Consider the following 23580-nt stretch of genomic DNA (forward strand, 5'->3'; position numbering starts at 1 on the left):
GAATAGTGCTAGGCGCAGAGAACAACAGGTGGAGAGGTTGAGGATGGTAAGTATACTGGCACATACAGGAAAGACCCATCAGTCCAAACCCCAGATCCCTAATGGTCAATAATATGTTACACTTGTAGGAAGGAAGGGCATTTTGCCAGAGATTGTAGGAGTAGTAGGACACATAGTCAATATAGATCCCCTAGCCAGAAAACACAAGCCACATTATTAAACACATAGACGGGACCAAGGGACATATAGTAAGGAATCATAAGCCATATAGAAAACACAGATTCGGCTAAAAGGGAATAACAAAATAAATGCAACATTACCCTTTGACAAAACTTGCTGGGGTTAAGATGGGGCCTCTAAACTTTTTCTTCTTTTTCCTAGCAGAAATGGCCCCTGATTAACTTAATTTTGTTAGATATGATATACATATACTATGCTCCCGCTGAGGAAGTACAAAGTATGTTAGATGAGGGTATGGCGCCCAAGATGGCTGCCTCACCTTTTGTATGCTCCTGATCATCTCCAAAAACAGCTTAAATTCACCACAACTGACCTATGAATCATCATAAATATCCAAGGACTTACCTTGAACTTGTACTACTCTACGTGGACATTTCATTAAAACCAACGGATTGCATTCCTGCGCTGAGATACACACTGGATTGAATCCTAGACTGAATCCTCTGAATATCTCGACTGAGAAATCCTTCAGTTTAGCAGCTGCTGTACTCTGCATTGGACATTACCCAGATAAGGTACTGTGGATTACAACCTATCTTTGGCTACATCCAGCCCCTCACTTAGACATCATCCACCTCTGTTCTCTGAGCAACAAAAAACTGACTTATTGCATTAATCTACTAATATCAGTATATTCAGGCTCTGAATTGCTGAAGGCTCACTGTTTAAAATCAGGATCCATTTCCTGGACACGTTATCACTACCCCCACAAAAAAATCTACTTCAAAGGCCTCTCACACTGAGACTTTTCACACCTACACAGTAGGAATTGGCTTCTAACACCTTTCCAAAAGGCTGCCTATCCTAGGATAATTGACTAAATCAGCAGTTATTTTATTTATTACTTGTTTCAAATATACACAATAGGTTATAGCAATAACTTTGTTAATAATCCCATTATAATTTTGGATCACATACCGAATTGGGGGAAAACAAAACACAAAAAGGAAAAAAAACAAAAAAAAACAAGAACAAACACAAACAAAAGCAAAAAAAACACTGCTTTCTCTCCCTCTCTCATCATCATATGCAGCTCAAATTTATAGTAATCTGTCATTGATGACCAAATGTATACGTATTGCTCCAGCTTCATTCTTTCACTCCGCCCACCAAGTTCTGCAGTTCCTATCACACCATCACAGGCTTCTATTCTCCAATCCCTTGGCATTTTAAAAAGAAAACACAGGCGCATTCGTGGGAAGCGAGCAGGCCGGAAATGTATTTCCCCCGGTAACCATCTAAGTCCTTTGCCTACCTGCTCACCCCCATACTCAAAGAACAATCAAATAGAAGTGATACCCAAAAGACGGCCCTGTGTTTGGAAGGATAGAACTGTCAACTCTCACTTTGTGACCCCCATACCAAGAGCTCCTGCACTGAACATAAAGAAAACTGAAGGCCCTCTGGTATGCCCAATCAGATCAGTCCTTTGTAATGCCAGATCTATAAGAAACAAGACTGCAACAATTCCTGACCTTATTGAATCTGCAGATCTAGCCTGTATTACAGAGACCTGGCTAGATGAAAATGCAGCACATATATTGGAGGCTGCAGTACCAACAAACTACTCTGTCATCCACAACCCAAGACTGGACCGCAGGGGTGGCGGGGTTGCTATCTGCTTCAAAAAAGAACTTAAACTTAGGGTCCACCCTATTGAAACTACTCGCTCATTTGAGTGCATTGCTGCCTGGAGTTCGACAGGATTAGGTTTCAGAGTACTTCTCATTTACCGGCCACCTGGAGATGGAAAGATATTTCTACAAGAAATTGCAGACACTGTTGCTGGCCTGGTTCTGGAACATCAAAGATGGCTCATCCTCGGGGATTTCAATGCATGGGTGGATGATGAGCTCTCACGCCTTGGGCCACGACCTCTTGTGCACAATGAATGGTCTGGGCTTCACACAGGTCATTCCCTCTGCCACACATAAAAGTGGTCACACTCTCGACCTTGTCTTTCAGATTGGATTAGAAGTCACTGACCTAAAAATAAACCCAGTCATCTGGTCAGACCACTACTCCCTCTGGTTCTCAGTTGCAACCCCTCAAATAAGATCTCTGCCCGTGGAGTTGACCAGGTATCGTCCAAGGAGGGGTATGACTCCCCATGCTCTTGCAGCAAATCTGGATCTCTCTGCTATACTGGGTGCCTGTGAAGATCCCTGTTCCCTAGTCCGTTATTATAATAGGGATGTTATGGCTGCAATTGATATTATCGCCCCTGTGCGTTTAAGACCTCATAAACCACAACGTCAAGCTCCATGGTTCGACAACAGTGTTAGTGAGCTCAAGAAAAGGGGGCATAGACTGGAAAGACGATGGAGGAAGACTAACCTAGTGGATGACAAAATAAAACTAATAAAGCATAACGAAGAATATCAATCGACAATCACTCGTAAGAAAGCACAGTTCCTGTCAAATGAGATCACAGCAGCAAACAATAGGCCAGCTCAACTTTTCCGCACAGTGGAGATGCTTTGCAAGCCAGCATGCCTGCAGACTGATGAGACCCTCTCCCAGGCAAGATGCAACGAGTTTGCAAACTTCTTTGCAGATAAAATATCCACCATCCGGGCTGGAATCTCCACAGTGCCATCAAAGAAGTGCCAAACTACAAAGCCTGCCAATATAAGCTACCTGCCTTCATGGACCAGCTTTGATCCAGTGGATGTAAAGGACACTGCTGAAATTGCTCGGATTTTGCGTCCCACCACCTGTGATCTGGACCCAGCCTCAACCAAGCTTCTAATAGGTTGTATGGATATAATTGGTCCTGTCTTTACAAAAATTGTTCAATGCTCTTTGCAGACAGGCGTTTTTCCTGAACCCCTAAAGGAAGCAATTGTTAGACCACTTCTTAAAAAAACCTAATTTAGATCCCGACTGCATGACCAACTACAGACCGGTATCAAACCTTCCTTTCCTAGGAAAGGTTATTGAGAAAGTCGTTGCAAATCAACTGGAAACCCGCCTGACAACCCATGATATTTATGATCCATTTCAATCAGGATTCAGGAGAAGACATAGCACTGAAACAGCCCTGGTGTATGTGTTAAATGATCTTCTGATGGCAAAAGACAGAGGTGACTGTTCAATATTAATCCTTCTGGATCTCTCGGCAGCATTTGATACCGTGGACCATGGGCTTCTGATTGAGCGACTGATACAGTTCTGTGGTCTGGATGGCACAGTCCTAAGCTGGCTCAAATCATTTCTCACAGGCAGGTCACAGAGAGTATCATCTGGATTATACTCATCACCACCAGTGCCATTGCCATGTGGTGTCCCACAAGGTTCTATACTATCCCCCATGCTTTTTGCAGTATACATGCTCCCATTGGGCGAAATAATCAGGCGCCATGGCCTGGTCTACCACTGCTATGCAGATGATACACAACTGTACTTGTCCTTTGCTCCTGGCACTGATAACCCAATAGCAACCCTAAATGGCTGTCTAGCTGAACTACAGGAGTGGATGAGCGCCAGTTGGCTGCGACTGAACCCGGATAAAACAGAGGTCCTTATGATACGACCGCAACATCAAAGGACAAGACTGCAGCATAGCCAACCAACTGGACTTACACTCGGGGATTCAGAATTACAGACCAGTGATTGTGTGCGGAATCTTGGCGTTGTCCTGGATGGTGGCTTGACACTTAAACATCAGATATCAGCCACAATCAAATCCTCATTCTTTCACCTGAGGAACATAGCCAGAATCAAGCACTTAATTTCCTCAGATGATATGCCAAAAGTCATACATGCATTTGTATCATCTCGTTTAGACTACTGTAATGCCCTCTACCTTGGTCTACCAGCAAAAGAATTGCAGCGCTTACAGCTGGTGCAAAACACAGCTGCCAGGCTATTAACCAACCAGCCCCGTTCTAGCCACATAACACCCATCCTCTACTCCCTTCACTGGCTGCCTGTACGATGGCGAATCATCTTCAAGATTGGCTTACTGAGTTTCAAAGCATTACATGACCAAGGCCCAAGGTACCTGAAACAGCTTCTGACCCCATAGTGCCCCACTCGATTACTGCGATCTGTAGATGAAGGACTTTTAGCAGTACCTAGAATCTACCGTAATTCATCTGGGGGTCGAGCTTTTAGTCATGCGGCTCCGATTCTATGGAACTCACTTCCCTGCACAGTGCGAGAGGCCCCAACTATAGAATCCTTCAAAAGTAGACTCAAGACTTTTCTGTTTACTCAAGCATTTCCATAATGTCCCTTTTAGTATCTTCATGCTTCTGTATTTTATGAAAATGTACTTCATTATTTTCTGTACTATATTATGCTATGTATCTGTTAAGCGCCTTGAGTCCTATTGGAGAAAGAGCGCTATATAAATAAAATTATTATTATTATTATTATTATTATTATTATTAGACACCCACGAATACTAATGTCGCATTCTACTGTTCTAGATGCATGTTCATCACAGGTAGAGGAAATTATCTCACAGATACCGGGTTCACTATGAACTTAGGATGGACAGGACACTGGATTGATGGCTGGGATAGTCCCAATAGCGATACGACAAACACAGAATTTTTTTTAAGGGGAGTAGACCAAGTAGAGAATCACTTCCCCGTAGTGCCCAATCCAGTCGTCAAATTTTTATAAAATCTTCTTCACCTCTACAAACTCATCTGTCACCAACCTCTATTCTGTTTCTCTACAGTTTCCTCTTCATCTTTTGTGTTCACACAGGGTGGTACAATACATGGACCCAAGTACAGTTCAAACTCCACATGCCTAAGTCCTTCAGAGTTCTGCCCAAACCCAGTATATCTCAACAGCACGATGACACCAGTATTACTGCAGTGTTTCTTGTCATGCACAAAGGGTGGAGAATGGGAATACTGGTGAAGGGAAATTTTGTATAGACACTGATATGCCTGTTGGTGAATGGCAAACCTGACATTTTCTTTTTCATTTTGTTCTTCTTTCTCTCCTCTAGAGATGTTTTTTTTTTTTTTTTTTTGCGTTATGCTCATGGTACTCTACATTGCAAACACACGATGGTTAAATTAAAATGAAAAATTTGTGTTCCCTACAGGAAGAGGCAGTCTGGAGGACAAAGGGGTATGGCCAGGAGTCCTCAGGACTGTGGACAGGGTAAGCCAGTAGCCCCCAGAGCATACCTTCCAAGTCTAGCTGAGGTGGCACACGGTCTGACTCATCTAGGTAAAGAGGGTAGGTGCAGGCTGATGAGAGTCTACTGGTGTGTGCCAGGATTCTATTCTTATGCAGGTAAGAGAGCAATGACCTATCTTGCTTGCTTGAGGAAGAATATTGGTAAAGCAATACCAACAGAGCCATCCCATATCCCTCCTGCAGACGGATCTTTTTAGGAAATACAAATCGACTTCGTACAGTTAACACCCTTTAGGAATTATTGTTATGTATTGGTGTGCACTGATGTTTTCTCAAACTGGGTAGAGGCATTTCCTGCCGCCACGGATGCTGCTGTGTTTACCGCAAAGAAAAATTGCACAGAAATTTGTGTGTAGATAATGGTACCCCTAGAAGTAGGAGCAAAGCTTGAAATTGTACTATTGTGATCATAGATACTGCCACTAGTATTATGTAGCTTCGGAACCACTCCCAGATCTTCACTCAACGAATCACCCTCTTCGAAATTTGTTTTTGTTTTTGTTTTGGTATTTGTGTCTTTTTGGGTTGTTTTTGGAAGACAACCTCATGTCATGATTGATCCGCACAATGATCAGAAATACTCCAATGAGGTGACAGTACAGTACCTTATTGAGATGAGCCAGCATTTGAGAACTTGACAAAAGAACTTGAAACTGTTGATTGCTGGTATGCCAAATACTGTCTTGATTGTGAACCAAGAGACTGTGTGATTGTTCTTACGCTCAGGTTGCCTAATAGACAGGTGGGAAGGACCATACCAAGTTTTGTTGACAGCACTATCCCAGTGAAAGTAGCCGAGAGAGAGACTTGGGTCCACGATTCCCATTGCAGGAAAGTCGGTAGTCTGGAAGGAACTTGTAAATAGAGTGAGATCGCAAAAGTATCACCAGAGACTCTGTTCCGTGAAGAGTGAGAGGCGGAACTGTTGAACACTACCTGAGCGTACTAAAGGATTGCAGAAAGACCAGTCATTGTAATTGATTTGTTATGAACAAGAGTTGTTTTGTTCTATTTCTCTTTTCTCTCTTTCCCGCTGACAAACATTTTTTTTCAGGATATTCTATTTCTGCAAGGTTTTTTTTATGAGGAGTCGAGTGTGGGACTGGAACTGGTTCTGGAGGAAGGAGTGATTTCCTTATAGGATCCCAGGATTAGCCGATCAGTTTGTTAAAGTCAGAGAAAAATCAAAGGTCTAGTAGTTATGGAGTTCAGAGGTAATCAGGAACAATCAGACAATGGCTATGACATTGCAGATAAAGAGCTCATTAATATATGTGGAAGAAAGGTTTATGAGTGGCTCTCCCCGAACTCCGAAGGTTTATGTTATTTAGGAAGGACATTACTTATAACCCTTGTGCAATTATTAAACAGACCTAGCATACGTTCCAGGAATCGAAACAATGTTCAGAAAATGATAGGAATATGTAGATCATGAAAATTTTATGTCACTGTCACGATTTGTTTGTGTCTTCTTCATCTACCCAGCAGAACCTCAATCGAACCCAAACATCAGTGTACAAAGACGTAGGTACATGTATGTGTGAAATGTTAGTCGCAAATCAGACATTATAGGCCAAAGCACTGTTCCAGCATACTCTATAGGTTGAATGTTGTCCCACACCCAACTAGTGGTCCTGTAACCGCCAAGTGCATATAGAGGATATCTCGTCCTCCTCCCTGTCTTCCCCAAATATAGTCAAGTGTCTGATTTGCGAAATGCATACATACTTGTGTCTAGGTCACCGATTATTGTATGAAATATTTTTTTACTTATGTTAATAATTGATGGCAGTTATTGTTTTCTGCCAAAGGGTGGACTGTCGAAGTAAAAAAATTACATAAAAAGAACATACAAACTACACACATATGAGTCGCTATACTTGCAAATACGCGCAGCAAGCACAGCAATATATGGTAACACACGCATTTACACGGACATGCCACAGAGATGGATTCGACACTTATTTCATGCAGTACATAATTATAATAATATCAAGCGCCAGACATCATGATGATTTAAAATTATATAATGAAGTAATGTCATGTATGGCCCTCATTCCAAGTTGTTCGCTCGCTAGCTGCTTTTAGCAGCATTGCACACGCTAAGCCGCCGCCCTCTGGGAGTGTATCTTAGCTTAGCAGAATTGCGAACGAAAGATTAGCAGAATTGCGAATAGAAATTTATTAGCAGTTTCTGAGTAGCTCCAGACTTACTCCTACATTGCGATCAGTTCAGTCAGTTTCGTTCCTGGTTTGACGTCACAAACACACCCAGCGTTCGCCCAGACACTCCCCCGTTTCTTCAGTTACTCACGCGTTTTTCCCAGAAATGCCAGCGTTTTTTCGCACACGCCCAGAAAACGGCAAGTTTCCGCCCAGAAACACCCACTTCCTGTCAATCACAGTACAATCACCAGAACGATGAAAAATCCTCGTTATGCCGTGAGTAAAATACCTAAATTTTGTGTAAAATAGCTAAGCGCATGGACTCTGTGAACCTTGCGCATGCGCAGTAAGCGACTAATCGCAATATAGCGAAAATCGGCAACGAGCGAACAACTCTGAATGACCACCAATGTGTATTATTTGAATGAAGCAAGATAGACCTGTCATATTTACTATTAAAGCAACCAGATTAATGTGTAGATTCATTTGATACTTGTTATTAAGTTATAGGACATTGCAACAAATAATTATGATTAAATGTATAAAAGCTAAAATCACTTTTATTAGACCAATAGATATTCCAAATAGGTAGTAGACAGGAAGCTTAGGCCAGCCCTTTTGGACGTCCCCAAGGCTGAACCTGATTAGCATATACAAAGAGACTAGTGACTCATCATGAATGAGAAAGTTCCCTCCCCCAAAAAACTAGATAACACATTTCTGATCACACAGGAGGTCAGTTGCTGATCGGTCCCAGACGATGATGGAGTTCTTGTATGATTTTACAGAGAGAGAGAGAGAGTCATATGGAGGGACAAATTTATATGAGAAAGATATGGTAATTGTATCGCTGGCCTGTAACTGTATGTAACTGTAACTGTATGTAACTGTATGTATTAACTGCTTGCTGTATGAGTTGTAACTATAGGTATACTGTACATTGTAATATATTGAATCCATATCCTTTTAATAACAAATATATACATCAATGAGCTTTGGAACTCAGATAATGTGTGGGTGTATTGTTTTCTCTTATGGGATGCAGTGTTTTGCGATGTACAGCGCACTTTTATCATATATGGTAATAAGATGCGCCTGGCGTGTGCAATATATATTAGAGCAGGCATTTTAAATATTTGTGAGAAAGCAATTTGGCATTCACAATATCCCTGTTCTCCACACCTCGCACCACATTGTGTTTCTCTATGTCAACCCGTGGCTCCCCATGCCTTACACTGTCACCCTCTGCCTTTCCCTGTACCCAACTGCATATTATTAACTTGGGTTTGGGTGGAGGAGAGGGGCCCAAATTATATTTTTGCACCTGGGTCCACCACTCACAAGCTCCACCACTGTTTCCAAGGTACTTAAAGTTCTAGGGTTTCCTTTAATTACCAGCATAGAACACATGATTAGGGGTCCATTTTTCAAATGATATCTACGGCTATTTTCCCGAAAACACTCGTTTTGGGGGGATAGGTGCAAATATTATGTATCCCTGGATAAATAATATTTATAAAGTATTATGTATCCCTGGATACATAATATGTATAAAGTAGGGATCGCAGCAGGTATCTCCGATACATGTTGCGATTTCTCCATGTCTGCCAGCAACCGCTTCCCCCCGCATCCCCTGCTGCCTGATGTATCAATATCACTGCACCTACTGCAATCTTTTGATTGTGGTAGCCTTTTGTAGCCTATGGGCTATGGATCACGTAAAGAGTTCCGTCTGGGTTCCCCGGAAATGGCCTCAGTGCACTGCGGTCACACGTGACAATGCATGTGCAGGACCCACGGCAGCCCGAAGAGCACATTGCAGGGACGGACACCTTTCAGAGCCCCTGTCCCTGTGGGTGCGCTACCTCAAACTTTTACTTGTGGTAGCAACCATGTCTCTATCAAAACAAAATAGTAGTAAACAAAAAATGACAGATGAAAATCGTATTTTTAAAAAGAAGTGGAAATTGGAGTATTTTTGCTGTGAAGTAAAAGATAAAATTATTTACGTAGTGCATAGGTTCTCAAGCATGCTCTTCAAGTCACCCCAACAATCCAGGTTTTAGGTATATCCATGGCACAGCATAGATGGTTAAAACAAATTGACTGAGGTGTTAATTAAGTCATCTGTGGTCAAGCATGGATAAACTTAAAACCTGGACTGTTGGGGTGCCTTGAGGACCGCGCTTGAGAACCTCTGACTTAGAATGTAATAATGCCATCTGTGTTCCAAAGACATATAACGTCAGGCGTCACTATGAGCAACATAAACCAAAATACGACCAGTTTGAAGGATTAATGAGACAAGATAAATTAACACTTAAAGTTAGGACAACAAAACAGAACAGCTTATGTTTACAAGAGTAACACAAAAAAGCTAAACTGCGCTACATGCAAGCTATGTATTGATGGAATTAATAGCCAAACACTCAAAACCTTTTCACTGAAGGTGATCTCATAAAACATTGTCTGAAACAAGCTGCAGAAATTGTTTGTCCGGAAAGTGGGAAGGCTTTTCAAGGTATTCCATTGTCTCAAAATACAGTTGCTGAAAGAGTAAATGATTTGGCTTACGAGTTACGATATACAGAAAGTGAATAGATCAAAACAAAAGCCTGAAGTTTTTCAAGCTTTTTCCATTGCTTGTGACGACAGTACAGACATCGGTGGTGTAGCTCAGTTAACTGTGTTTCTTCATGCTTGCGATGTGAAATGTAATATTTTTGAGGAAATGGTACAACTGCCTGACACGACAACTGGAGAAGATGTATTTAATTCTGTTTATGATCTTGTACAAAAATATGATCTATCTCTATCAAAGTTGACTTTTGTCGCGACGGATGGACACTGCATTATACACCAAGAAGTTTTATGATCAAAAAGTAAGATGGAAAATGTAATACAACCCATAAAAACAGCTATTCATTTTATAAGATCATATGGTTTAAACCAGCATCAATTTATCCACTTTTTTAAAAGATTTAGAAAGTGAATATTCTGCTTTACCATACTATAAAGAAGTGCGCTGGCTATCCTGCTCCAAAGTTTTTAAAAGATTAAAGATGGAAGTTAAAAGATTAAATACTTCAATTTGTAGACATCAAAGAACAAGATACCAGCCTGTTAACTGATTCAATGTAGTTACAAGATCTATCCTTCATGGTCGATATCAAAAACACTTGTATTTAAATCTGAAATTGCAATGAAAAGATAAAATTATAATGAACGTGTATAACCAAGTTAAAGGGGATGCAGTTAAAATATCGGCTGTCGGGATCCCGGTATTCTGGAGACCAACGTCAGAATCCCGACAGCTGGGATTTCACCAGACAGAATCCCAGCCTCTGCAGGGTATTCCCACTCGGTTAGTGGGACCACCGACACCAACCGAGTAGGACTATAACCCATGGCGAGCGAAGCGAGCCACCAGGCCTGAAGAGGGGTGAGCACAGCAAGCCCACAAGGGGACTCAATGCCAAGCTGCCAAGATTCTGACAGATGGGATGCCGATGTCGGTATACTGACAGCCGTCATGCCATCTGTTGGTAAAACATTCCGATTCCAGTTAAAGCATTCAGTACAGATGAACGGGTCTGGTTCTCCAAAAACCTGACCCCCTGAATTTCACGATCCAAGCCGGGATACGAGTCCGGCTTGGGATTTCCCACCTGACTCGGATCCCAAAATGAAGCAAAACGTCATCCTCTCGTTGTTGGGTTCTCACAGGTTTTGGATTCTATATAGGGACCCCGGTGATTAGTGTCATTTCACTCCGGCTGTGGAGCTTGTATAGTGCAGGCATGTTCGTGCTGTGTCTGTCATGAGGTGCTGCAGTGTTGTCCACCCAGGGGTGCTGCAGGGTTGTTCATCAAGAGGCTGGGGCTGCTTATTGGTGCTCTAGCGATACTGTGTCCATCCACGGGTGCTTTGTTGTCCATCCAGGGGTGCTCTGTGAAACTAGGGATGCGAACCCAGTCTAAAAAAATAAATAAAGCCACAAACAGAATTAGAAATATTATTTATATGTATATTGTCAGACTTGGTTTTGTCTGTGTCCCCGGAGGGGGCGCTAGTGGGTCAGTGGAGGTGGATGGGAGAAAACGAGGAGGCTGGATTATGTTTCTGCGCATGAGCGCAATGATATTTATTATACAGATGATTCACAAACGGCAGCAGAAAATAACAGTAGAAATGCAAATGTCAATTGTACAGCGTAATAGCTGAGAGTCTATGGTAACAGAATGAATGGTGACTGATGAAATAATAACCGGTAGTGATGATAACAGATGAGTGATAATTTGGCAGAGAATATTCTGGTATGGAAACCAGAGCAGATTAAAACATGGAACCAGCAGAGATGGTGTTGTATGGCAAACCTGGTAGCAGAGGCAGGAGTCTGACTATGTCCACAGTGCAGGTGATGAGGCACTGGCAGCGAGCAAGCTGCATCACAGGTGGGGAGATGGAACACACCTGGAGTCAGTCTCTACTGCTAGGCTGAAGCACACAGAGATGGTGATGAGTGTGAAGCCTGTAGATGGATGCAGGTATTGCTGGGGCTTGAAGTTCCACGGAGCTGTGAAAAGTAACCAGGAGTACAAAGTCTCAGGTAGAAAGCCAGGAACACGGAACAGCAGGTAGGTATCCAGGTACACGGAGGAAACAGGAACCAGATCCTTACACATGAGTCGCAGGAGTGACACAAAGTTCAGGATGCCTGCAGACTGATCCTGCAGCTTCATATATACCCCTTGTTAAACAGTCATTAGTGGAGTGAGGAAAAGTGGGTGCGGCCAAGCACCGGATTGGCCGCCGTATGCTGGAGGCTGTCATGGCGGCGCCCATGCCGCGGCCTAGCGGGAACGCGGCGTGCTACACGCCCGCTATCACAGGAGCGCTCCCAGGCCCAGGATGGCGTCTGATGGCAGAGACGCGGATGACAGATGAACGCAGGGACCCAGGACGGAGTCCGCAGCGGCGGACAGATGTCAGCTTGGTGAGTCGATTCCTGACAGTACCCCCCCCTTTAAGGGTGGGCACCGAACACCCACGTGGCTTGGAAGGATGAGTGTTATGGAAGACACGGACCAACCTTGGAGCATGGACATCCAACAAATTTACCCAACTTCTCTCCTCTGGGCCATAACCGGACCAATCGACAAGGTATTGAAGACGTCCATACCGGCAACGGGAATCCAGAATCTTGCCAATCTCGAACTCCACGCCCCGCTGAGTTCGAACTTTGGGGCCAACTGGAAGAGCTCTTTGGAAATGATTCAGGACTAAAGGTCTGAGGAGAGAAACATGAAAAGCATTAGGTATTCGCAGAGAAGGTGGTAACTTCAGCTTGTAGGCCACAGGGTTGATGACTCTTTCGACAGGGAAGGGGCCAATGAAACGTGGTGCAAATTTCATAGACGGGACCCTAAGACGGAGGTTCCGGGTAGACAGCCAAACCTTGTCCCCAGGTTTCAGGCTAGGAACTGCGCGTCTTTTGCGATCAGCAAAGTATTTATACCGGCTGGAGGCCTTTTTGAGAGAAATGTGAATCTTCCTCCAGATTGAAGAAAACTGACTCAGGGCAGTAGTGGCAGCAGGAACATCCATGTGAGGGAGTTCTTGGAAGTCTGGAACACGAGGATGTTGCCCATATACTGCAAAGAATGGAGTTGTCTCAGTAGCAGTGTGGTAGCGGAAGTTGTGGGCAAACTCGGCCCATGGGAGCAGATCAAACCAGTCATCCTGAGAAGATGAAACATACAATCTTAAAAATGTCTCTAGTTCTCGATTTACCCTCTCTGTCTGCCCATTCGTCTGAGGGTGGTAAGATGACGAGAACTTCAGTTTAACCTGCATGGCAGAACAGAGAGCCCTCCAAAACCTCGCTACAAACTGTACACCTCGGTCGGATATTATTTCTGAGGGTAGACCATGTAAGCGGAAAATCTCCCGTAGGAAGATTTGGGCGAGTTTTGGGGCAGAAGGGAGACCCTGGAGAGGAACAAAATGGGCCATCTTGGTAAATCTGTCCACTACAACCCAGATGGTATTGTATCCTTGAGAAGGAGGAAGGTCGGAGATAAAGTCCATGGACAGGTGTGACCAAGGGCGACTAGGAATAGACAATGGTTGTAACTGACCTGCTGGAGACTGACGAGGAGTCTTGTGCTGCACACACTTAGGACAGGATGCTACGAAATCCTTGATGTCAGCTTTCATCTTTGGCCACCAGTATGTCTCAGAGAGGAACTTGAAGGTTTTCAGGACACCGGGATGACCAGTGAACTTGGATTGATGGGCCCAAGACAGCAACTTGGGACGGAGTTCTGGGGAAACAAAAGTCTTACCAGGAGGAGGAGCTGGGGAGACTTGAGATGCAGCAAATACCACTGGACTCAGGATGGAATGTGGAACTGAGTCAGGCGTTTCCTCTTCGGATTCCATAGATCGGGATAAGGCGTCAGCTTTAACATTCTGCGAACCTGGGCGGAAATGAAGCTTAAAGTTAAAACGTGAGAAAAACATAGCCCACCTGGACTGGCGAGGATTAAGGCACTGGGCTGCCTTTAAATATAGCAGATTTTTATGATCCGTGTAGATGTTGAACGGATGTTTGGCCCCTTCCAGGAGATACCTCCATTCCTCGAGGGCCAGCTTAATCGCCAGTAGTTCTTGATCTCCAACGGAGTAGTTAGCTTCTGCAGGGAGGAATTTACGAGAATAAAATCCACAGGGGTGGATTTTCCCATCGGTTCCCTTCTGGGAGAGAACAGCTCCAACTCCAACTGTAGAGGCATCCACCTCCAACTCGAACGGTCTGTTTACATCTGGCTGGGACAGAACTGGAGCAGACATAAAGGCCAGCTTGATCTTCTGGAAGGCCGCTAAAGCCTCTTCTGACCAGTTGGAATGGTCTGCCCCTTTCCGAGTTAAGTTGGTAATAGGAGCGATGAGAGTGGAGAATCCCCGAATAAATTTCCTATAGTAGTTGGCAAATCCCAGGAACCGCTGAATAGACTTGAGAGAATTTGGAATGGACCAATTGGCAATGGCTTCCAACTTTGTCGGGTCCATCTGGAGATCCGATCCGGAAATTATATAACCCAGGAAGGGTATAGAGGAAACTTCAAAGGTACACTTGGATAGTTTACCGTAGAGCCGGTTCTCACGAAGACGTCGGAGGACTTCACGGACTTGTAGACGATGAGAGGGAAGATCTTGGGAGAAGATGAGGATATCATCCAGATAAACAACGAGGTATTTATACAGAACGTCACGGAAGATTTCGTTCACAAAGTGTTGGAACACTGCTGGGGCATTACTCAACCCGAATGGCATTACCAGGTACTCGTAATGACCATCTCGAGTGTTAAAAGCTGTCTTCCATTCGTCACCACTCCGGATTCTGATGAGGTTGTAGGCACCGCGGAGATCTAGCTTGGTGAAGATGCGGGCTCCTTTAACTCTGTCAAATAATTCGGTAATGAGTGGTAATGGATAACTATTTTTAATGGTAATGTCATTGAGACCCCGGTAGTCAATGCATGGACGCAGTCCTCCATCCTTCTTTTTAACAAAGAAGAAGCCTGCACCAGCGGGTGATGATGAAGGACGGATGAATCCCTTCTGTAAATTCTCCCGGATGTAGTCGCTCATCGCTTCAGTTTCGGGAACAGATAACGGGTAGGTACGCCCCCTAGGTGGCTTCTTGCCAGGAAGGAGATCGATGGGACAATCCCATTCTCTATGGGGCGGCAGGACATCCGCGGCCTTTTCACTGAAGACATCAGAGAAATCTTGATAAGCCGCAGGAAGACTTGACTGGGTTTTTACTTCAGTAGACTTGATTGGACAAACTTGGGCTAAACAGGACTGATGGCAATGTGAACCCCATGAAGTAAGTTGTAACGTTGACCAGTCAAACTGTGGATTGTGTAGCTGGAGCCAGGGCATGCCCAAAACGATCTCCTGGGTGGCTTGAGGAATGACTAAGAACTTTATTAATTCTGAGTGTAGGAACCCAACTCCCAAAACCACTGGTGCAGTTTGGTGAGAAATATTCCCCTTGGAGATTCGGCTACCATCCACGGCGGTAATGTAGACTGGGTAAGAAAGTTCACATACAGGCAAGCAAAATCTATTTACCGCAGCTTGGGTGATGAAATTTCCTGCGGCTCCACAGTCCACTAATGCTGATGCAGACTGAAGCCCAACTGAAGTCTCTAAAGTCACAGGAAGGATAAGGTCTTGATTAGAAGGAGCTTGTCTAGAAGATCCCAACTTGACTCCTCCTTTACAAGTCAGGATCTGGCGTTTCCCAAACGCACTGTGCAGGAATTAATCTGGTGACCTGCAGCCGCACAATAAAGACAAAGTCTCTCACGAAGTCTTCTTGACCGCTCCTCAGGAGTTAGGCGGGACCTATTTATTTGCATAGGCTCATCAGAAGGTGGAGACTGGAACTGTACGGAAGGTATCATCCTTGATCTGCGTGGCTCACCCCGAGCACGTTCATTGTTGCGTTCACGGATGCGAGAGTCCAACTTGATGCACAGGGAAATTAAATCAGACAATTGTACAGGAAGATCGCGGGTTGCCAGTTCGTCCTTGATCCGATCAGAGAGTCCATGCCAGAAAGCTGCTACCAGGGCTTGATTGTTCCACTGAATCTCTGCGGCCAACGTCTGGAACTGGATGACATATTGTCCCATACTACGGGTACCTTGACGAAGTTGGATTAGGTCGGCAGAAGCTGATGTTGCACGACCAGGCTCGTCAAAGATCCGTCTGAAGGTTGACACGAATTCTGCATAGTTGTTAATCAGAGGGTCGGCACGTTCCCACAGAGGAGACACCCAACTCAAAGCAGATCCAGAAAGTAGAGAGATGATGTAGGCAACCTTGGATCTTGACGTGGGGAAATTATGTGACAACAATTCAAACTGGATTTCACATTGGTTGAGAAACCCGCGACATAACTTTGGGCTGCCATCATACTTGCTTGGCACGGGCAGGTGCAGACGTGACACTGGAGCTGATGCAGCCGGCATAGAAGGACTCACAGTACTGGCAGGTGCTGGAGTAACAGGAACTGTAGGAGTGTGTACACTAGGCAGGGATTGCTGTAGTGTATCTATCCGGGAGGACATCCCTTGCAGGAACTGGAACATCTGCTGCTGCGCAGCCTCTTGACCATCCAAACGGGAGACCAGATTTTGCAAGGCCTCTGACCCCACACTCCGTCCACCGTCCGAGTCCATCGATCCTGAACTTACTGTCAGACTTGGTTTTGTCTGTGTCCCCGGAGGGGGCGCTAGTGGGTCAGTGGAGGTGGATGGGAGAAAACGAGGAGGCTGGATTATGTTTCTGCGCATGAGCGCAATGATATTTATTATACAGATGATTCACAAACGGCAGCAGAAAATAACAGTAGAAATGCAAATGTCAATTGTACAGCGTAATAGCTGAGAGTCTATGGTAACAGAATGAATAGTGACTGATGAAATAATAACCGGTAGTGATGATAACAGATGAGTGATAATTTGGCAGAGAATATTCTGGTATGGAAACCAGAGCAGATTAAAACATGGAACCAGCAGAGATGGTGTTGTATGGCAAACCTGGTAGCAGAGGCAGGAGTCTGACTATGTCCACAGTGCAGGTGATGAGGCACTGGCAGCGAGCAAGCTGCATCACAGGTGGGGAGATGGAACACACCTGGAGTCAGTCTCTACTGCTAGGCTGAAGCACACAGAGATGGTGATGAGTGTGAAGCCTGTAGATGGATGCAGGTATTGCTGGGGCTTGAAGTTCCACGGAGCTGTGAAAAGTAACCAGGAGTACAAAGTCTCAGGTAGAAAGCCAGGAACACGGAACAGCAGGTAGGTATCCAGGTACACGGAGGAAACAGGAACCAGATCCTTACACATGAGTCGCAGGAGTGACACAAAGTTCAGGATGCCTGCAGACTGATCCTGCAGCTTCATATATACCCCTTGTTAAACAGTCATTGGTGGAGTGAGGAAAAGTGGGTGCGGCCAAGCACCGGATTGGCCGCCGTATGCTGACTGCTGGAGGCTGTCATGGCGGCGCCCATGCCGCGGCCTAGCGGGAACGCGGCGTGCTACACGCCCGCTATCACAGGAGCGCTCCCAGGCCCAGGATGGCGTCTGATGGCAGAGACGCGGATGACAGATGAACGCAGGGACCCAGGACGGAGTCCGCAGCGGCGGACAGATGTCAGCTTGGTGAGTCGATTCCTGACATATATTTTTTTGTGCTATACCCAAGTGTACTATACTAGTATTTTTCTGTGACACTGCTGGTCAGACCGCAGTGTATCATACACGTATTGTATGACACTGTAGGTGGCCCGTCCCCAGGGGTGCTGTGCAGTAGCGGATCTTGCCACAGGCAAGCAGGACTTTTGCCCGGGGCGCCGCCTTCCGGAGGACGCCGGCGCCATCCGGAGGGTGCCGCACCACGGCAAGATCCGCTGCTGCTGTGCCCCCCCACTGCCGCTGCCCCGCTGTGAAGGGAAACTAGACGCTATGCATACAGGGGGCGTGGTCAGCTACGCCCCCTGTACAGTAGTAGCGCCGCTGAAATGATGTGCGGTGCGCGATGACGTCATCGCGCACCGCATAGCAAAGGTCCTCTCCACGAAGGAAAACTAGATGCTACGCATCTAGTTCCCTTCGTGGAGAGGACCTTTTCTGTAATGATGTGCGGTGCGCGTTGACGTCATCGCGCACCGCACAGCAAAGGTCCTCTCCACGAAGGGAACTAGATGCGTAGCGTCTAGTTTTCCTTCGTGGAGAGGACCTTTGCTGTGCGGTGCGCGATGACGTCATCGCGCACCGCACATCATTTCAGTGGCGCTACTACTGTACAAGGGGCGTAGCTGACCACGCCCCCTGTATGAAGCCACGCCCCCTATGGCTGCCCGGGGCGCAAAAAGACCCTGAGCCGGCCCTGGTGCTGTGCTATCCATCCAGGGGTGCTCTGTCAAACTATGGTTGCGACATCAGTGTAAAATATATATATATTTTTTTTTTGTGGTAATACCCCACTGTACTATACTATTATTTTTTTGTGACACTGTTGGTCAGACGGCAGTGTATGATACACATGTTATGTGACACTGTAGGTGAAAGGAAACTTCAGTGTAATATATGTTCTGACTCATACACATATTGTGTGACACTGTAGGTGAAAGTAAACTGCACTGTTAGATTATTATTTCTGACTCATACACATATTGTGTGACACTGTAGGTGAAATAAACTGCACTATTAGATTATTATTTTTGACTCATACACTTATTATGTGACACTGTAGGTGAAAGTAAACTGCAATGTTAGATTATTATTTCTGACTCATACACGTGTTGTGACACTGTAGGTGGTACATTTTTTGTACAAATTGTGGTGTGTGCTGTACCCACTTTGTTCGTGTTTGATGATAGATATTGTAGATGAACAATTGAGAGGAGAGCAGGAGGCAAATATTAGTGCTGCAGGTGATGCCACCAGTCATGACGATACAAGCCTGTCAACACCATCTACTAAAGTCGATGCCCAAGGCCATGGAGGGCTTAAGTCAAGGCATGTATAATCAAAGAAGCAATATAATTTTACAGTAGTAAAGAAAAAACATCAAAAGGAAAGTTAGCTGTAGAGAAACATAAAATTGGCACTATGCCATTCACCACATGAAGTGGCAAGGAAAGACTCAGGTCTTGGCCTTCATTTAGTGGTGGTTCTGCAACTGTCAGTGAGACATCTTCTTCTGCATCTCATGATGATGCAAGAATTTTTCACTCAGAGTCTAGAATACAAAAAGAGAGAAACCCAGTGGCGCAAAAGTGAATTACAAATAACGATAAACAAACGTCTTTCCTGTATAATGTCCTCAATGAATTTCTTCAACCTTTGTGGTTTTCTATTTTGAAGATCCACTACGGTAGGAATTATACATCGGACAGAAAAGTAATATCCTTAGTGCAACACTATTTTTACATATAAGAATAGCACTCCTTAGAAACGTATACTGTTGCACTCACATTTAATCAATATTATAAATGCTCATCATCCTCCACAATTGAATGGTACTCCTTTACACTTCCTTCATCCAATATGTGACTCAAAAGGCAAAGGGAGAAAGGGATTTAGTGCAACACCGTTTTTTTAAAAACAATCTGATTTAACAAGGTTACACTCACAAGATTAAAAATCCACAAAAGCATATAATAAACTCCCCAAGGAAAGGTTGATTCTCATGGTAGATGAAATCCGAGCCAGCCGGTCCACATCGCCGAAGAGAAGCAGTTCTTTCACCGTCACAATGAATGGAAATGTCCAAAAACGTCCACCTGCTCAGAGTCTAGAACATGTGTCAAAAAACTGAAAACCACTGAGGCATTAGAACAAACTGTGTTTTCGGAACTGTCACACATTCCTCAGGAACATTTAGGGGTGTGCACCTTAGCTATGTGTTATGCACACCAGTGCCTGCAGGAATGTACTGGTGTCTGAACTGTTATGCACACCAGTGCCTGCAGGAATGTACTGGTGTCTGAACTGTTATGCACACCAGTGCCTGCAGGAATGTACTGGTGTCTGAACGGATAGGGATGCAAAACAAATGAACTCACAGACAGACTGGGGAATATGACATTACGTACACAGAAGGTGATAGGGTAACAAAATAAACACAAAGTGAACAGAGAAGCCCAGAGGCTAAGAAACTGGGTGTCTCCCTATTATTAGGAATGCTCAGATGAAAAAAGCAAGATGTTGTGTTTTAATACGTAGAGAACCCGAAATGCTGTTGCTAAGGGCAACAGCAAAACCCTAAAGGGTTACCAACGGGTGTGGCAGTAAACTCCTTGGTCAGAGATGGAATGATAGACACAAGGAGAGTCTCCACAATCCTAATCCTCACTTGCACTGCACAGGTTCAGCTTACTGCCACTAAACTGAATACCTGAACACCTTGCACAGTGAGACAGGATTTAGGCAGGCAGTCTGAGAATACAGCCGCAAACCTGCTAAGTTCACAGAGTAGCAAAAGAACCCCAGCAGGTTAAATGACTGACTCCAGTCTTACTGCTAGGTCTGGATTGGCAGAGTGTAGTACCAAATCCCCAGGCCTATTTGCAGTAAGCAACAACAAATACAAAGCTACACAGTACTGGCTAACTTTCAGGAACTGACTAACCAACAAAGATTCAGCAGCATCTGCTTAACCTGAGAAGAGGCCTTATAAAGCAGGTGCTGTCCACGCCCCACTCAGACCTCACAGACTGTGAGCACAAAAACCAGCACCGGATCCCCTGCCGTGCACAGAGCCTGTAACCACTGCACAGCAAAAGACCCGAACCGGAGTATCAGCTGCGCTCAGGTTACTCCGCTAGCACTTGTCTCCCGGTTGCCATGACGACGTGGCAGCACAGGGCAGGAGACCCTAACAGTATCCCCCTCTGACGAGGGGTCAAAGAACCCCTACCACCGGGTTTATCTGGGAACTGCGAGAAGAAAGAGCGTATCAGTCTGGGGGTATGAAGATCACAACTGCGCACCCACGACCGCTCCTCCGGGCCATACCCCTTCCAGTGCACCAAAAATGACAGCCGACCCCGAACCATCTTGGAGTCAAGAATCCTTTCAACAACAAACTCCTTCTGGCCACGTATCAGAAGAGGAGAAGGTCTTCCACTGGAAGAAGGATTACTAATCGCCCGTTTTAAAAGGGAACAATGAAATGTTTTATTGATACCCAAAGAACGGGGCAGGTCTAACTGAAATGCCACCGGATTGATTACCCTGGTGATCTTATAAGGGCCGATGAACCGGGGGCCTAACTTATGAGATGGCTGTCTCAACTTCAAATTCTTGGTAGACAACCAGACGAAGTCTCCTAATTTGAAGCTGCAGGGTCTTTTCCGCTTATCAAAAACCCTTTTGGTCACTAATGACACAGACACAAGGGCTTTCTTCACTTTCCTCCAAATACCTCTAAGGACAGAAACCACAGAGGAACCACCAGGCGTGGAGTCCAGGGGGTCAAAAGAATTGGCCTTAGGATGATGCCCATACACACAAAGGAAGGTAGAGATCCCTGTAGCAGAGTGAGCCGCGTTGTTATAAGCAAACTCCGCCATGGACAGATGAGCAACCCAGTCAGTCTGACACTTGGAGACATAACACCTGAGGAGCTGCTCCAAGGACTGGTTCACCCTTTCAGTCTGCCCATTAGACTGCGGATGGTAGCCTGACGACAAGCTGACAGAAATCTGGAGATCGGAACAAAATGCCCTCCAGAATTTGGCCACAAACTGGGATCCGCGGTCAGAGACCACATCAAGTGGCAACCCGTGGAGACGCACAACATGCAGCATAAATAATTCAGACAGGCGTCTGGCCGATGGCAGCCCAACCAGTGGAACGAAGTGCGCCATCTTCGAAAACCTGTCAACGACAACCCAGATGGCTGTCATCCCCGAGGATTTGGGCAAGTCCACCACAAAATCCATTGAAATGTGGGTCCATGGCTTAGATGGGATAGAGAGTGGATGTAATGGGCCAACAGGAACCCCTCTAGGAGTCTTATTTCGGGCACAGATGTCACATGCCCGAACCCACTGATCCACATCCTTAGCCACCGAGGGCCACTATAGACGAAAATCCAGCGATAAATCGTCTATAAAAATTTGCAAAGCCCAGGAAACGCTGAAGCGCCTTCAAACTAGTGGGCTGCACCCAATCCAGGACTGCCTGTACCTTGGAACCCTCCATTTGGAAACCTTCTGGGGAGATAATATATCCTAGAAATGCGATTTTCTGAACTTCAAATTCGCACTTCTCCAGCTTCGCCCCAAGCCGGTGGTCTCTGAGTTTCTGGAGGACTAAGCGTACATGCTTCCGATGTTCCTCCAGGGAATGGGAGAAGATTAGGATGTCATCTAAGTATACAACTAAGAATCTATCCAAATATTCCCTGAGTACATCGTTCATGAAATCCTGGAAGACTGTCGGGGCATTACAGAGCCCAAAAGGCATCACCAAATATTCATAATGCCCTGAGTGGGTATTAAAGGCAGTCTTCCATTCATCCCCCTCTCTTATTCGGATTAGATTGTACGCCCCGCGTAGGTCAATCTTAGAAAAAATGGTGGCAGTACGAAGCTGGTCAAACAAGACCGAAATGAGAGGCAGTGGGTATGAGTTTTTAATCGTGATACGGTTCAATTCCCTGAAGTCGATGCAGGGTCGCAACGAACCGTCCTTTTTACCCACGAAGAAGAACCCCGACCCAACTGGAGACTGTGAAGGTCTGATAAATCCCTTAGCCAAGTTCTCCTGAATGTACTCTGCCATAGCCTGAGTCTCAGGACGTGACAGGGAGTACAACCTGCTCTTGGGAAGCTTAGCATTTGGCAACAAATCAATGGCACAGTCATAGGGGCGATGGGGAGGTAGTACCTCTGCAACTTTTTTGGAGAACACGTCCGCAAAATCTGCATAACACCCTGGCAATCCTGGCAAACTTAGCTGCGAGAGCTTTACTGGAAGGCTCAAGCAACTCCTGAAACAATCAGTACCCCAACTAAGAATCTCCCCAGAGACCCAGTCAAATTGAGGATTGTGGGCCCTTAACCAGGGTAACCCCAACACCAATGGGGCAAAAGTACAGACAGTCACATAAAAGGACAATTTTTCAGAGTGTGTGGCTCCAATAAACAAAGAAATCTGGCTAGTGCAAGAGGTAATTTTACCTTGGGATAATGGTTCCCCGTTTAACCCACAAATCTCAATTTCCGATGCCAAGGGTACTAAGGGAACAGAGTGTTTCAGGGCGAATTGGCGGTCCATAAAAACCCCGTCGGCCCCACTGTCTACAAAGGCCTCAGTCTTGACAGTTTGACCGAGGATCTTCAAGGTCACCGGAATGATAAAAGTCTTCTTGGGAAATTCTGACTTCTGGCCTGACAGGATATTTCCC

This window comes from Pseudophryne corroboree, chromosome 8 (assembly GCF_028390025.1).
Source record: "Pseudophryne corroboree isolate aPseCor3 chromosome 8, aPseCor3.hap2, whole genome shotgun sequence".
NCBI classification, from domain to species: Eukaryota; Metazoa; Chordata; class Amphibia; order Anura; family Myobatrachidae; genus Pseudophryne; species Pseudophryne corroboree.